Source organism: Panthera pardus, unplaced genomic scaffold, assembly GCF_024362965.1.
Source record: "Panthera pardus isolate Hobbes unplaced genomic scaffold, ASM2436296v1 HiC_scaffold_16, whole genome shotgun sequence".
Classification (NCBI taxonomy): Eukaryota; Metazoa; Chordata; class Mammalia; order Carnivora; family Felidae; genus Panthera; species Panthera pardus.
The window spans coordinates 136,653,102-136,666,484 of NW_026526721.1; the positions used below are offsets into that span (position 1 = coordinate 136,653,102).

Genomic DNA, 13,383 nt, shown 5'->3' on the forward strand with positions numbered 1-13,383 from the left:
TCAGTACTCCTGTATCCCTTGGGTAAATTCCTAGCAGTGCTATTGCTGGGTCATAGGGTAGGTCTATTTTTAATTTTTTGAGGAACCTCCACACTGTTTTCCAGAGTGGCTGCACCAATTTGCATTCCCACCAACAGTGCAAGAGGGTTCCCATTTCTCCACATCCTCCCCAGCATCTATAGTCTCCTGATTTGTTCATTTTGGCCACTCTGACTGGCGTGAGGTGATATCTGAGTGTGGTTTTGATTTGTATTTCCCTGATGAGGAGCGACGTTGAGCATCTTTTCATGTGCCTGTTGGTCTTCCGGATGTCTTCTTTAGAGAAGTGTCTATTCATGAATTTCAAAATTTTTAAAAAGCTATGTGGACAAAATAAATACACCTTGTGTATACAGAAGTGGCCCTTGAATTTGTGATCATTGATTAGAGATTTTGGACAAAGATCCTAGTGGATTTAAACATGTAAAATGCAAAAATAAATGCCACTTCTTCGATGCCATCTACTTTCAACAATAGCTTCTTGATCTTTCCATGTCCTCTTTTTTATACCCTTAAGAGAATTCCAGAGCTTGTGGCCTATCAAATTCAATAAGGGAATAGGTGAGTGAGTCACCAGGGCATCAAGTGCCTCATATGGCTTATATATGTGAAGGAATTAAGAGAAAAAGAGGGTTTTATTCTCCTTTCTCAGACACGAAGCTTCTGATGTTTTAAGAACAGAGGCAAGTTGGGGGAATTCTTGTTCCAAAATAAAATGTTGCTAACTTACAAAGAAACTGCTGAAGACCAAATGTTCTTATGCTAACCTGAAATGCATTCAACTTTACCTTGCTTTCAAATTGCATTTGCTGTATCTGTTTTTTTGTTTGTTTGTTTGTTTTTTGTTTTTTTTTTTTGGTACTATATTATTTTTTAAATGATTTCCTTGCTGGTAAATTGTAGCCCTTCTATGGTCACTTCAAATTGTTGCTGCAGCAAACTTTTCTCCAGTGTTCACTTATCCCTCTTTTCTTAACTCCTTATCCTTTATAAGACTTAGCTCGAATATGATCATCTCAGTGAAAATTTGCTTCCGTGAACATATAGGCAGAGTTAAGAATGCTAGGTATTTAAAGACACTTGCATAAATCATTATCCTTGACAATACTGACATTGTATGATTATTATTGGTTTCATTGTCTATCCCTCTATATGGGAATCCAGTGGAGGACTGGGCCACATGTACTTTTAATTCCACTGTCTAGCTTAGTGCCTGGGGTATCCTGAGGGACTAACACATATTTCATGAGTAGATGCAAGTTCCTGACCTAACCTCTCTTTCTTCTTTCCATTACATCTTCCCATCTTCTTCTGCTCCTCATGCCAGCAAGGCTTATGATGAAAAAATACAATTGGCATCACAAGACCTATTTCATTATACCTCATGGATCCTGGAATTCCCTTCTCCACTTCCTTCTTAAATCCTGAATGGAACTGTAAGAAGAATATAAGAAAGCAAAAAAAACACAGAGGAGGCATTGACTATGCAAATTTGCCAATAACTAGGGATTCGTACTCACTTATCATTGGAGGAGTGATATTATACCTCATTTTAGCCTCGCAGAAACCCTTAGAGGTAAGGAGGGTAAACACTATGATTGCAAATTAGAGAATGCTAATGAATGAGGATACTGAAGTATAGAACGAGTGTGACCTAGTATGTTCTATTCATTCCTTTCCCACCTTTAGGAAAATAAATAGGGGACTATTTTTTCCCCTCAAGTCCCCTTTGAATGACAGACTCTACACCGCCTTCTTGTTTGTTTTTGGGGGTTTTGTTGTTGTTGCTTGGGTTTTGGTTTTTACTTTTTTTACTGTTGTCTCTATTAGCTGGCTTCACTGAAAGTCAAATCCAGTGACAACTCAGCCAGAATAAATGAGTAACGTGCTAAGTAATGTTACGCAGATTCTTCTGTGAAAGGAATTCAAGACAGCCTTGACATCCATCTATCAAGCATGGTTAGTACTAATAAAATCAGGCCTCCCACAGTGCAGGTGGATGGGCTGGCTGACCTTGTATCTCAAATGATTCATGGTAATTTGTGGTTCCTCATGATAATTAGAAGTCCTGCAGGAGGAAAAAACTAAATAACTCCCTCCAACTGATGCACGTTGTCAAGAAACAGACCTTATATACCTGTATTTCTCTGTGCCCCTCTAATCAAGTGTCTTGAGCATCTCATTTTAGAAGGTGGCAAAGTGCATAAGATAGAAGCTAGGAAGAAACTGGAGATGGCTTAAATTTCATATCTGCCCTTGAATCTTCATGTGGAAGCACCCACACTTGACCATCAGCAGAGTTGAGGCCAAGACATATAACCTCAAGGTACTTCTCTCCTTGCTGGGCTGCATGGGGAAGAGTAACAAAATTTGAAAAGATGCAATAAATATACTTTTCTCTATTCCTCCCACTAGGTACAACTAAAGATCTTGGATATTATATATATGAGAAACTAAGGTAGAAGAAAGTGGATTGGTTAGGGGTCTTGAGGCACAAAGATGGATAAGATATTGTGTTTTCTGAGTTTTCTTTTTGCTTAATATATTCCAGACTTGGAACTAAAGAAGATGACAACCCAGAAAAGCCAATGAATAAAATATCCCCAATAAAAGTTGGATTTTACTATCCAAAGAACCAGAAAAAGGACAATGTGGAAAGACAGAAACTTTAGACAATACCTCTCTACCTAATCCAAATACCACAGAAAAAGATTGTGACCCTCACCCCCAGCCACTTAAGATAAGACTGAGTGGGTAGTCTACACTTCCACCTTTGCCAGAATGATTTCAGAGAGGCAACCTAAAAAGCCAAGAATTTCATCACCACTAGGTGATAATCTCCCCTTGTGGAGTTAAAGACCATGTAGAAAAACTTGGATTTCCAAATATATCTGGCAATAGTAAAGCACAACTTACAGCCCCAGCTTGGGTGGTGTCTGTAGAGGTCTAATGGAGAATCAGGATATTCACCACCAGTGATAACCAATTTTTTTCCATGATGTCAGAAGAGGCCTCATAGGGAAGAATAACAAGACGCTCCTACTTTTCCCAACCAGAAAGGTGTTAATGGAGACTTAGTAGGAGACATGAACACCCATTCAGTAATGACTAAACCTCTTGTCTACCTGAGTGTGGATGGAAGTTGAGTTGGGAAACTTAACATGAATTCTCATCTGGCAATGACAAGGTGGCACATTCCTTCCAACCCCTTCTATACTGTGTCAGAAGAAACAGGCTAAAATTGAAGCTTAACATTCAAAATGTCCAGCTTTTAATAAACAAAAAATACCTCATCAAACCAAGAACTAAGAATATCTCAAACTGATTGAGAAAATGACAGGTAATAGATGCCAGTTTCAAGATAACAGAAATGTTAAAATTAGTGCCAAAATTTTAATGTAGTAGTCATTGTAAAAATTCTTAGTTGATAATTTTCAAACACTTGCAACAAATAAATAGAAAGCTTCAGCAAAGAAAGGGAAAATATAAAGAAGAACCAAATGGAAATTTTAAAACTGAAAAATACAAGAACCAAGATAAAAATATCAATGGATGACTAAATGGAGGAACAGAAAGAAAGAAGATTTATAACAACAGAAAAAAACCAACCTGAACAACAAAGACAAAATAAGGTAAAAACCAAAAATGAACAATCAGGGCACTGTGAGGCTATAACAAAAGTCTAACATTCATGTCATTAAAGTTTAGCAAGTAGAAGAGAAAGAGGAAAAAGTACTTGGAGAAATAAATGATGACTTCCTAAGTTTGGTAAAAGATATGAAACTACAGATTCAGGAATCTTAGTAAACTCCAAACAGTATCAACCCAAAGAATTCCACACACAAATAAATCATAGTCAAACTTAGGAGAACTAAAAACAAAAAATTCTTGAAAGCAGCAAGATAAAAAACACCTTACCTAGATGCAAAAAATTATTTGAATAAGAGTAGCTTTTTGTCAGAAATCATGAAGGCCAGAAGGAAGCAGCACAAGATTTTTCAAGTACTTGAATAAGGAAACTATTCATACAATCCCATATCCAGAGAAATTACTCTTCAATAATGAAAAGGAAATCATAACATTTCAGACAAAGGAAAACGAAGAGAATTTATTGTTGGCAGGACTACCTTAAAAGAATGGCTAGAAGATTGCTTCTTGGCCTTTTGGCCAAGAACAAGTGAAGAATGGCTAGAAGAATTTCCTAAACAGAGTTAAAAAAAAATAAGGAAACTTGCTTGGAACATAAAAAAGAATAAAGTATACACTAAGCAAAAATGTTGGTAATGCAACAGTTTTTCTTTCTCCTATTTTCTAATGATGTTCTCCTTTAAAGTAAAAAATAATAAAAGTATCCTTGCACGTAGTGATTCTAAATGTATATGGAAGAAATATTTAAGGAAAGTATATTGTAAATAGGGAAGGTAAGAGAACATAATGGGTGGTAAAGTTTCTATACTTCATACAGATGGTGGAATGACAATACCCATAGACTGTAATAAATTACGTATCTATAATGTGATGCCCAGAACAACCACTAAAAAACTTTACTTGAAAGAGATACTTTCAAAAAGTATATAGACACTTCTCGGAAGATGGCGGCGTAGGAAGATGCTGGGCTCACCTCATCCTGCTGATCAGTTAGATGCCACCCACACCTGCCTAAATAACCCAGAATACTTCCAGAAGACTAGCAGAACAGACTGTCCAGAGCCAAGCCTAGAGGAGAGGTCCATGGAAGAGGGTAGGAAGGGCGGAGAGGGGGTGTGCGCTACATGGACTGGCGGGAGGGAGCCAGGGCAGTGGAGGGGCAGCCAGCCCACCCAGCAAGGCAGAGCCCCTGAGTCTGGCTTGCAAAAGCAGAGGGGCCAGTCGCGGTGAGTTCTGACAGCCAAAGGGACTTAACACCTGGAGTGTTAAAAGTGAACAGCTCTGCTCTCAGAGAGCTGGGAGGGCGAGAGGACACAGGGAGGGAGAGTTGTTCAGCCCTGGAAGACAGAAGTCAGCTCGGCGGGGAACAAAGGCACTTGCCAGCGCCATCTCCCTCACTGTCCCCCAGCTGAAATCCCAAAGGGAACCAGTTCCCATCAGGGAACTTGCTTGCACCGGGCAAATGCCCAACACTGTGCTCCTGTAGATCCATCCCTCCGACTGGTCGGCCTCCCTCCCGGTGCTGCAGGGCCCCTCCCGCAGGAGACCACTGATGGCAAAACCAGCTGAGCCTGCCCCTCCCACCTCTGTGCACCTTGGGGATCCACCCCGGCTAATACACCAGATCCCATCCAAGCAGCACCACAAGCATGGCAGTGTGCAAATAGTCCAGACAGGGGCCATACCACTACAGTGAGTCCTGCCCCTGAGAGAGGGGAAGATAAGGTACAAACCAGTGTGACTGGGCCCCAGCAGTGGGCTGGGGGCAGACATCGGGTCTGGCTGTGGCCCCGCCCACCAACACAAGTTACTCGGATAGTACAGGGGAAGTGCCCTGCAGTTGGGAGCCACCCCAGGCACTATCCAAAATGACGAAACGGAAGAATTCTCCTCAAAAGAAACTCCAGGAAGTAGCGACAGGTAACGAATTCATTAAAAATGATTTAAGCAACATAATGGAATAAGAATATAGAATAATAGTCATAAAATTAATTACTGGGCTTGAAAAAAAAGTATAGAGGACAGGAGAGAATCTATTGCTACAGAGATCAAGGGACTAAGAAACAGGAGGAGCTAAAAAATGCTATAAATGAGGTACAAAATAGAATGGAGGCGACCACAGCTCGGATTGAAGAGACAAAGGAGAGAATAGGTGAATTAGAAGATAAAATTATAGAAAAAGAGGAAGCTGAGGAAAAGAGAGATAAAAAAGTCCAGGAGTATGAGGGGAGAATTAGAAAACTAAGTGATGCAATCAAACAGAACAATATCCGTATCATAGGAATTTCAGAAGAAGAAGAAAGGGGCTGAAGGTGTACTTGAACGAATCATAGCTGAGAACTTCCCTGATCTGGGGAAGGAAAAGGGCATTGAAATCCAAGAGGCACAGAGAACTCCCTTCAGACATAACTTGAATCGATCTTCTGCACGACATATCATAGTGAAACTGGCAAAATACAAGGCTAAAGAGAAAATTCTGAAAGCATCTAGGGATAAATAGGTCTAACCTACAAAGGGAGACCCATAAGACTAGTGGCAGACCTAGCTACTGAAACTTGGCAGGCCAGAAAGCAATGGCAGGAAATCTTCAATGTGATGAACAGAAAAAATATGCAGTCGAGAATCCTTTACCCAGTCAGTCAGAATAGAAGGAGAGATAAAGGTCTTCCCAAACAAACAAAAACTGAAGGAATTCATCACCACTAAACCAGCCCTACAGGAGATCCTAAGGAGGATTCTGTGAGTGAAATGTTGCAAGGACCACAAAGTACCAGAGACATCACTACAAGCATGAAACCTACAGACATCACAATGACTCTAAACACGTATCTTTCAATAATAACACTGAATGTAAATGTACTAAATGCTCCAACCAAAAGACATAGGGTATCAGAATGGATAAAAAAAGCAAGACCCATCTATTTGCTGTCTACAAGAGACTCATATTAGACCTGAGGACACCTTCAGATTTAAAGTGACAGGATGGAGAACTATCTATCATGCTAATGGAAGTCAAAAGAAAGCTGGAGTAGCCATACTTATGTCAGACAAACTAGACTTTAAATTAAAGGCTGTAACAAGAGATGAAGAAAGGCATTATATAATAATTACAGGGACTATCCATCAGGAAGAGCTAACCATTATAAATGTCTATGTGCAGAATACAGGAGCCCCAAATTTATAAAATAATTACTCACAAACATAAGCAACCTTATTGATAAGAATGTGGTAATTGCAGGGGACTTTAACACTCCACTTACAACAATGGATAGATCATCTAGACACACAGTCAATAAAGAAACAAGGGCCCTGAATGATACATTGGATCAGATGGACTTGACAGATATATTTAGAACTCTGCATCCCAGAGCAACAGAATATACTTTCTCTCGAGTGTATATGGAACATTCTCCAAGATAGATCATATACTGGGTCACAAAACAGGCCTTCATAAGTATAAAAGAATTGAGATCATACCATGCATACTCTCGGATCACAATGCTATGAAGCTTGAAATCAACCACAGGAAAAAGTCTGGAAAACCTCCAAAAGCATGGAGGTTAAAGAACACCCTACTAAAGAATGAATGGGTCAACCAGGCAATTAGAGAAGAAATTAAAATATATATGGAAACAAACGAAAATGAAAATACAACAATCCAAACGCTTTGGGATGCAGCGAAGGCAGTCCTGAGAGGAAAATACATTGCAATCCAGGCCTATCTCAAGAAACAAGAAAAATCCCAAATACAAAATCTAACAGCAAACCTAAAGGAAATAGAAGCAGAACACCAAAGACACCCCAAACCCAGCAGAAGAAGAGAAATAATAAAGATCAGAGCAGAAATAAACAATATAATCTTAAAAAACTGTAGAGCAGATCAACGAAACCAAGAGTTGGTTTTTTGAAAAAAATAAACAAAATTGATAAACCTCTAGCCAGGCTTCTCAAAAAGAAAAGGGAGAGGATCCAGATAGATAACATTATGAATGAAAATGGAGTTATTACAACCAATCCCTCAGAAATACAAGCAATTATCAGGGAATACTATGAAAAATTATATGCCAACAAACTGGACAACCTGGAAGAAATGGACGAATTCCTAAGCACCCACACACTTCCAAAACTCAAACAGGAAGAAATAGAAAAGTTGAACAGACCCATAACCAGCAAAGAAATTGAATCAGTTATCAAAAATCTCCCAACAAATAAGAGTCCAGGACCAGATAGCTTCCCTGGGGAATTCTACCAGACTCCCCAGAATTTAAAGCAGAGATAATATACCTATCCTTCTCAAGCTGTTCCAAAAAATAGAAAGGTAAGGAAAACTTCCAGACTCATTCTATGTAACCAGCATTACTTTGACTCCCAAACCAGACAGAGACCAAGCAAAAAAAGAAAAGAACTACAGGCCAATATCCCTGATGAATATGGATGCAAAAATTCTCAACAAGGTACTAGCAAATCGAATTCAACAGCATATAAAAAGAATCATACACCATGATCAAGTGGGATTCATTCCTGGGCTGCAGGGCTGGTTCAATATTCACAAATCAATCAATGTGATACATCACATTAGTAAAATAAAAGGAAAGAACCATATGATCCTGTCAATCAATGCAGAAAAAGCATTTGACAAAATTCAACATCTTTTCTTCATAAAAACCCTCAAGAAAGTTGGGATAGAAGGAACATAAACATCATAAAAGCCATTTATGTAAAGCCCACAGCTAATATCATCCTCAAAAATGCTTGACCATCAAGCTCAAAAACTGAGCTTTCCCCCTGAGATCACGATCAAAACAGGGATGTCCACTCTCACTGCTGTTGTTTAACATAGTGTTGGAAGTGCTGGCATCAGCAATCAGACAACAAAAGGAAATCAAAGGCATCAAAATTGGCAAAGATGAAGTCCAGCTTTCACTTTTTGCAGATGACATGATACTATACATGGAAAACTCGACAGATTCCACCAAAAGTCTGCTAGACTGATACATGAATTCAGCAAAGTTGCAGGATACAAAATCAATGTACAGAAATCAGTTGCATTCTTATACACTGATAATGAAGCAACAGAAAGACAAATAAACAAACTGATCCCATTCATAATTGCACCAAGAATCATAAAATACCTAGGAATAAACCTAACCAAAGATGTACAAGATCTGTATGCTGAAAACTACAGAAAGCTTATGAAGGAAATTGAAGAAGATATAAAGAAATGGAAAAACATTCCATGCCCATGGATTGGAAGAACATTGTTAAAATGTCAATACTACCCAAAGCTATCTACACATTCAATGCAATCCCAATCAAATTTGCACCAGCATTCTTCTCGAGGCTAGAACAAGCAATCCTAAAATTTGTATGGAACCACAAAAGACCCTAAATAGCCAAAGTAATATTGAAGAAGAAGACCAAAGCAGGAGGCATCACAATCCCAGACTTTAGCCTCTACTACAAAACTGTAATCATCAAGACAGCATGGTATTGGCACAAAAACAGACACATAGACCAATGGAATAGAATAGACAAGCCAGAATTGGACCCTCAAATGTATGGCCAACTAATTATTGACAAAGCTGGAAAGAATATCCAATGGAAAAAAGACAGTCTCTTTAACAAATGGTGCTGGGAGAACTGGACAGCAACATGCAGAAGAATGAAATTAGATCACTTTCTTACAGCATTCACAAAGATAAACTCAAAATGGATAAAGGACCTGAATGTGAGACAGGAAACCATCAAAACCCTAGAGGAGAAAGCAGGAAAAAACCCCTCTGACCTCAGCGGCAGCAATTTCTTACTTGGACACATCTCCAAAGGCAAGGGAATTAAAAGCAAAATGAAGTATTGGGACCTCATGAAGATAAAAAGCTTCTGCACTGCAAAGGAAACAATCAACAAAACTAAAAGTCAACCAACGGAATGGGAAAAGATATTTGCAAATGACATATCGGACAAAGGGCTCATGTCCAAAATCTATAAAGAACTCACCAAACTCTACACCCGAAAAATAAATAATCCAGTGAAGAAATGGGAAGAAAACATGAATAGACACTTCTCTAAAGAAGACATTCAGATGGCCAACAGGCACATGAAAAGATGCTCAATGTCGCTCCTCATCAGGGAAATACAAATCAAAACCATACTCAGATATCACCTCATGCCAGTAAGAGTGGCTAAAATGAACAACTCAGGGGACTATAGATGCTGGAGAGGATGTGGAGAAACGGGAACCCTCTTGCACTGTTGGTGGGAATGCAAACTGGTGCAGCCACTCTGGAAAACAGTGTGGAGGTTCCTCAAAAAATTAAAAATAGATCTACCCTATGACCCAGCAATAGCACTGCTAGGAATTTACCCAAGAGATATAGGAGTGCTGATTCATAGGGGCACTTGTACCCCAATGTTTATAGTAGCACTCTCAACAATAGCCAAATGATGGAAAGAGCCTAAATGTCCATCAACTGATGAATGGATAAAGAAATTGTGGTTTATATACACAATGGAATACTACGTGACGAGAAAGAATGAAATCTGGCCATTTGTAGCAACATGGATGGAACTGGAGAGTGTTATGCTAGGTGAAATAAGTCAGACAGAGAAAGACAGATACCATATGTTTTCACTTATATGTGGATCCTGAGAAATCAACAGAAAAGCATGGGAGAGGATAAGGGGGGGGGGAGTTACAGAGAGGGAAGGAGACCAACCATAGAGACTCTTAAATCCTGATAATAACTGAGGGTTGATGGGGGGTGGGAAGGAGGGGAGGGTGGGTGATGGGTATTGAGGAGGGCACCTGTTGGGATGAGCACTGGGTGTTGTATGGAAACTAATTTGACAATAAATTATGTTTAAAAAACAATAACAACAACAACAACAAAAAGTACATAGACAAATCAAAATGTTATTCAAGGGCCTCCTGGTTAGTTCGGTTAAGCATCCAACTTCAGCTCTCAGGTCATGATCTCACAATTCATGGGTTTGAGCCCCACAACAGCCTCTGTGTTGGCAGCTTGGAACCTGAAGCCTGCTTCAGATTCTGTGTCTCCCTCTCTCTCTGCACCTCCCCTGCTTGCAATCTGTCTTTGTCTCTGTCTCTCTCTTTCTCAAAAATAAACATTTTAAAAAATTAAGAAAATTTTATTCTAAACATGATTACAAATAATCTGTAGAAAACAGGAAAATGGAAAAACAAAAGAACAAACAGAAAACAAAAAACACATTGATAGAATGAAGACCTAACGTGTGAATACTTACATTAAATATAAAAGATCTAAATATACAAATTATAACAGTGGTAGAGTGGGTTAAAAATGTGGTACAAGAAACTTACATTGATGTAGGCAGGTAAAATGTAAAAGGATAAAGAAAGGTATGTAATGCAAAAATTAATAGAAAGCAGCAGTAACTATAGTAATATTAGATAAGGTGGATTTCAGAGCAAAGAACAGTACCAGAGACAGAGAATGAATTATCCATGGCAAAGGGTTAATCTACCAAGACTGTACATGTACAAAAGAGCTACCAAGTATGTGAAATAAGAACTGAGAGTTAAAAGGAGAATAATTAACAATTATAGAGACTTCAGTGCCCTATCTAAACAATCGATAGAACAACAAGAGAAAAAAAATCAGAAAGTATCTATGATTCAACAATATCATCGATCAACAGAATCGAATGGACAGTTAAAGAAAACTCTACCTAAAAAGAGCAGAATATGCATTCTTTTAAAGTTCCCATGGAAAATGTATACTAAGACCATATCCTTGTCCATAAAACAATCCTTAAAATTTTTAAATTGAAATAATTTACAATATGTTTTTAGAGAAAAATAGAATTAAGATAGAAACAATAACAGAAATATAACAGAATTTCTCAACACTAGGAAACTAAGAAACACACTTCTTTTAAAAAATATTTATTGAGAGAGAGGTAGAGAGAGAATCCCAAGCAGGGATGTGGGGCTCGATCCCACAGACCTTGAGATCATGACTTGAGCCAGAATCAAGAGTTGGATGCTTAACCCACTTAGCCACCCAGATGCCCCAAGAAACTTCCAAATGACACATGGCCAAAGAGCAAGACCCAAGAAAAAAAAATGTTAAGTTACATTGAACTTGATACAAATGAAAACAAAACCTATCAAAATCTGTGGGATGTAGCAAAGCAGTGCTAAGAGGAAAATTTATAGTACTAAATATATACATTATATAAGGGGAAAGTCTCAAACCCAAAATCTAAGCCCCCACTTCAAAAACCTAGCAAAAAAAAAAAAATCAAAATGAACTCAAAACAAGCAGAAATAAGGAAATAATAAAGTAGAAATAAGTGGATTTTTTTTCTAGCAAAACACTAGAGAAAATGATACAACTAGTTGGTTCTTTTAAAACAGAAATAAAATTGCAAACTTCTAGTAATAATGACCAAAAAAAAAAAAGAAATGCATTATCAATACTAAAAATAAGATATAACTGGAGACACTATGGACATCAAATGATGATGATGTTGATGATGGTGATGATGATGGAATACTACAGACAACTCTACATTGGCGGAGTTAATAACTGAGACAAAATGGATCACTTCCTTGAAAAATACCCCTAGCAAACACACCCAGTATGAAATAGATAACCTGAATAGGCCTATAACTATTAACAGAATTGAATTCATCATTTAAAAACTCCAAAAGAAAAATCTCCAAGCCCAGATGGTCTCACTGGAGAATTCTACCAATCTTTTAAAGAATTAGCATCAATTCTAGGGGTGCCTGGGTGGCTCAGTCAGTTAAGTGTACAACTCTTGATCTTGGCTCAGGTCATGACTCACAATTTGTGGGATCAAGTCCCAAGCAGGCTCCATGAGTCCCATGTCAGGCTCCATGCTGACAGCATGGAGCCTGCTTGGGAATTTCTTTCTCTCTCTTTCTTTCTCTCCCCTTTCCCCACTTGTTCTCTCTCTCTCTTAAAATAAGTAAATAAACTATATATTTAAAAAAGAATTAGTATCAACTCTAAACAAATTTTTTTTGGAAAATAGAAATGGAGGGAACATTTCTCTATGCATAGTATTAAATTAGTATTACCATTATTCCAAAACCAGACAAAGACAACACAAAATGGAAAACTAAAACACCTCAAAAACAAAGAGTCAGGGGTGCCTGGGTGGCTCAGTCAATTAAGCTCTGAGTCTTCATCTTAGGGACATGGGTTCAAACCCCTTGTTAGTCTCCACACTGGACTTGGAGCCTACTAAAAAACAAACAAGCAAAAACAAAGATGCAAAATCCTTTTAAAAAGTTAGGATATAGAATTCAGAAATATATTAAAATAATTATACACTATGACCAAGTGGGGCTTAATCCACTGATGCAAGATCTAAATCTCACACTTTGTACACAGTTAAATTAACCAAGATGAATCATGTACATAAAGTGTAAAATAGAAATCTACCTATAGAACAATGGAAAGTATAATAAACATTTTTAATTGCATTTTTAGTCTTAGATTATAGGGGTATAATAAGTATTTTTAATTGCATCTTTAGTCTTGGATTATAGGGGTTTGCAATGCTTATCCAAAGGTAAGAACTACATAAAGAATGTTTAAGGGGTGCCTGGGTGGCTCAGTGGGTTAAGTGTCCGACTTTGGCTCAGGTCACAATCTCATATTTAGTGAGTTTGAGCCCTGT

The 13,383-nt window shown here is 38.2% G+C and overlaps 1 long non-coding RNA gene across 1 annotated transcript; it reads left to right on the forward strand.

Annotated features, from left to right (window-relative positions):
• Positions 1 to 1,873: 1,873 nt before the first annotated feature.
• LOC109258201 (uncharacterized) lies at positions 1,874 to 2,655 on the forward strand. Its single transcript, XR_002076228.1, has 2 exons — positions 1,874 to 1,998; positions 2,591 to 2,655. It is a non-coding gene; the product is annotated as an uncharacterized LOC109258201 (long non-coding RNA).
• The last annotated feature ends 10,728 nt before the right edge of the window (positions 2,656 to 13,383 follow it).